This window comes from Athene cunicularia (assembly GCF_003259725.1).
Source record: "Athene cunicularia isolate RWA chromosome 26 unlocalized genomic scaffold, athCun1 chr26_part2, whole genome shotgun sequence".
NCBI lineage: Eukaryota > Metazoa > Chordata > Aves > Strigiformes > Strigidae > Athene > Athene cunicularia.
In genome coordinates this window covers 2,414,354-2,418,170 of record NW_020799137.1, presented here as the reverse complement: position 1 = coordinate 2,418,170, position 3,817 = coordinate 2,414,354, and the positions used below count along the sequence as shown (strand labels likewise).

The 3,817-nt window shown below is 47.7% G+C and overlaps 1 protein-coding gene across 1 annotated transcript in view; it reads right to left on the bottom strand.

Annotated features, from left to right (window-relative positions):
* FKBP5 (FK506 binding protein 5) overlaps nucleotides 1-527 on the bottom strand; it is a 19,424-nt gene extending 18,897 nt beyond the window's left edge. Inside the window, exon 1 of the mRNA XM_026864490.1 lies at nucleotides 469-527. The gene's annotated coding sequence lies outside the window, so the exon portion shown is untranslated. The remainder of the gene's footprint in view (nucleotides 1-468) is intronic.
* Between the last annotated feature and the right edge of the window lie 3,290 nt (nucleotides 528-3,817).

Sequence of the window (3,817 nt, the reverse complement as noted above, 5' to 3'; positions counted from 1 at the left end):
AAAAAGAAGGGGGGAAAAAAGAAGGGGGGAAAAAAGAAGGGGGGAAAAAAGAAGGGGGGAAAAAAAGAAGGGGGGAAAAGGCTATACGCCATCCAACTTTTTTATTGACCATTGCTGAAAGTCAAGGATGAAACTCAACAGGGTGGCGAAGAGCTGACGGGCTGGGGTTTGTTTTTTAAGACCCGCTTAGCACAGAGCGCTTTCACTTCCACAGCACCACAGCAGCCCGAAAAGCCTGGGATTGCAACACGAGAGGGAGTTCCTTTAAAATGCAAAGGTCAGGCTAAAAACCAGCAAATCTAAACACACAGGGGGGAGCCGTGGGGCCCCGAATCCTGGTGAGCATCACCCCAAATCGAACAGCAACCCAACCAGCGCAGCAGCGGGGCTCTCGCCGCTGTCCCACCGTCGTTTTGCTTCCCCCCTTCAATCGAGAAAACTGGTTTTTCTAATAAAACACCTACTTACTGGGCAAACCGGCCCTGTGCAGCAGAGGAGGGAAGGACGGGCTCAATGATTCTTCCCCAGACGAGGAGGTTTTAAGACGCCTGCAGAGCAGAGACACAGGGAGATGGCAAAGTTTGAGTCAGTAATAAAATTGGGATCTCTAAGAAAATACAACCTTAAACCCGGCAAGGCAGCTCCACATAATCCTCAGCTCCATCCCCACACATAGGGATGCACCCAGGCACTGAGTGTCACTTCTCACACTCAGACATCACAACTCGAATTTTAAAAGAAATTTTTTAAAGAAATTTTATTTTTATTTTTTTTTAAATCCTGGCCACTTGACTTCCCCCCCCCCCTTTAAAATAAGCAGGGAAGCCATAAAATCTAAATTATCGCTAGCTGAATAAGACTCACATGGATTGATTTACTTCCTAGCGTGCACGTTGTGCAAGCAGCTAACATCCCGGCGGGCCGGTCATGGCAACTTTTATTCAAAACAAAAAAACAAATCGCAAACAGAGCTGCTTTAATTGTCCAACACCCTGAAAAAACCTCTATCGCACCCAGGGTGATCCGGGACTAACTGGGGACCAAAGCAAACCCTCTCATCTCCTTCATCCACGGTCTGTTGCTGCTCCAGGGTTAACTCCTGCCACGGAGACCCCGGTACCCCCCGCCCCGAGCATCACCCCGAGTGTGGGGACAGCCCAGAGAGGGATGCGGCCGCCGGTCACCTCCTGAGCAGCGGAAGGTCTCAGTGGGATTCAGGGAAGATCGGCAGCAAGGGAAGGTTTTTAAGCAATTTAGAGAATAACAAAGGGAGAAAAGGAAACTACTGCATGCGGCTAACTGAAATACAACGGTATGTGTTCCCGTCACACTTGCTTAATCACTTTGCCTAGCTAATATTTTTAAGCTTCTGAAGTGGTTTGAGTTAAGATCCAAGTCATAACTAATTTTCGTTTTTAAAAAATATGTTGAATAAGAGGCTGCCCTCAAGTTTCAGCTGCAGTGAGAGGAACAAGCGAGCAGGACAGGCTCGCTGCTCCTTGCCAGAATAAATATTTCACCAGAAAGCAAGATGGGTTCAGCCTGTCTGTACCCCCCCAGGAGCAAGGCGAGCGCACCCACACCAGTGACATGCAAAAGACTTTCAGAAAGGATTTCCCCCCACCTCCAGTTTACAATATAAACCCATTAAAAATAATCTGGCTCCTTTGCTGGTTATCTAGCAAGGCACCAGTAGGGAAATGCTTCCTCGGTGTTTTTTCCAGGTTGCTTCAAAATAATAAATCACAGGGATAAAGCCTGTTTGGCCTTGACCCTCTTGCGAGCATCTCAGCAGCAGCCCGTGGTCCAGCCCCTCCAGCGTGGGTACCTAGAGACACAGCTCCCTCCGTTTTAATGTGAAATGGAAAAAAAAAAACACAACAACAACCAAGCAATTTTTTTTTTCCCCCTCCTTTATTCCAAAAGACAAACGTACACCAGGGAAAGCAAAACCCATAAACCTTTATGGGTTGTTGCTCGTCCAAGGGGAGAAGGTGTCAGGGATGGGATGCGGTCGAGGGTTTTACACACTTGATGCTCTGCAACTCCTACCCCACCTGCCCCCAAAGCCGTCCCTGGCCTCAGCGAGGATTTCAGCTGCTCCCACCACAAAAATCATGAGAAGCCTCTGCCACAAGAGGCATGTCCCAAAAATACTGGAAAAAAAACAGAAAAGCCAGAGCCAGCAGCGAGGCCTCTGCTCTCCATCAGCAGGGAGAGGCAACAGCCTGCACCCCTCCCGCTCCTGGAGGGGCTGACACAGCCTCGGATGATGGTTTTAAAAAAAAAATTTTTAAAAATAATAAGTGTATAAAAGCTGTTCCACACCTGCCTGAACTTCTCAGGAGATGGCTGGCAGAGGGGCCGAGAGCAGCACCCTAACAAGCTCCGAGGACATTCTATACAGACGCTCACGTAACAGCGGGGAATGCAATTTCCTAATGCTTTCATAAATTAGGATTATGTAACTGGAGGGGAAAAAAAAATAACACAGCCAAGCAGGTTATATAAACCGTCTTTAAAAAGTGAGAAAGTACTTGACATCCCACTACCCACTCCTTGGCACCCTCTAACTGGGTTTTTTGCCATCAAAAATGAGGAGGCTCCTTTCATCGTGTCTTCTCCCCTGGTCAAAACAAGCAGGGAGAGCAGACCCAGCCAGGCTTTCTGGGACACTGGAAAGAAATATTCCACCTCTGGTTATTAAATGGGACGTTCCCCTCCCCGTACAGCACACCCCAGTAAATCTCGACCGCTCCACAGGCGGCTCGGAGCATCCTCCTGGCAGCAGCTACACCAACACCGAGCAAATTCAGTTTTAAGAGACAGCTTGGGGGAACTAAAATAAATACAAAACGGGAATAAACAAGAAACGCCTTGTTTGCCAATTCTAATTTAGCCTTTTCTCCAGAATAAATCTGACAATTAAGCTGGGATTTAGTTAATATTTTTTAAAAATTTCTAAAAGCATCTCACTGCTTGCAACAGATTTAGGGCTTTCTCCAACAAACTTTCCGCCAGGTGACCCTAAACCACAGCAACCCCTGGCAGGGGAAATGCTGTATTTAATCACTTCTTCTCCACACACGAGGGCTCGGCACCATCTCGAGAGCCCAAGTGCCAAATCCCAGGGAGGGGAACCCCAACTCAGCATCCAGCATTGCCGCCGGCAGCGCTGCACCCCCAGAAATAACCCAGCGCCTGAAACCTTTTTTTGAAGCCACGTGTGCACCAACGGTCTATAAATGCCAAATTATATCGGGCAAACGGCAATTCCCGGCATGTTGTGAAACACCAGCCTGTTCCTGTGCCAAATCAGGATTTCTTGGAGAGGACAAAGAAACACCACGAGCAGCCAAACCGATGGAGGGGGACCAGGCCCGCGGCTGGGGGATGCTGCAAGGGGCCGGGGGCTCAGTCCCACAGTGACTTGGAATATGTCTTTTAAAAAAAACCACTCTGGTGTATTCTTCTCATGTATTTTGCATTTTTATTTTTCTTTGCAAACAGATTTACCATTTCTGTGGAGCAAGGACCCCCCCGGTGCTGCCATTTGCCCCATGGAGGTTTTTTAGGGCTTGGGTGTTATCTAAGGGGCCTGCAGGAAATTAATATTAGAAATATTGGCTATTGGAAACCCACAATATTTGTTTGGTAAATAGAAATTTAAAGCTCTTGGAGGCTGGGCAGGAGATGTTTAAAATCAGGAAGCCAGATTCACCAGGTTTATTTTAGAGAGGGAAAAATGAAATGCCGTGAAAACAAATCTTTCTTTTCTGAAGTGGGCTTTAACTCCATGTTTCCAGCGAGTGCCCTC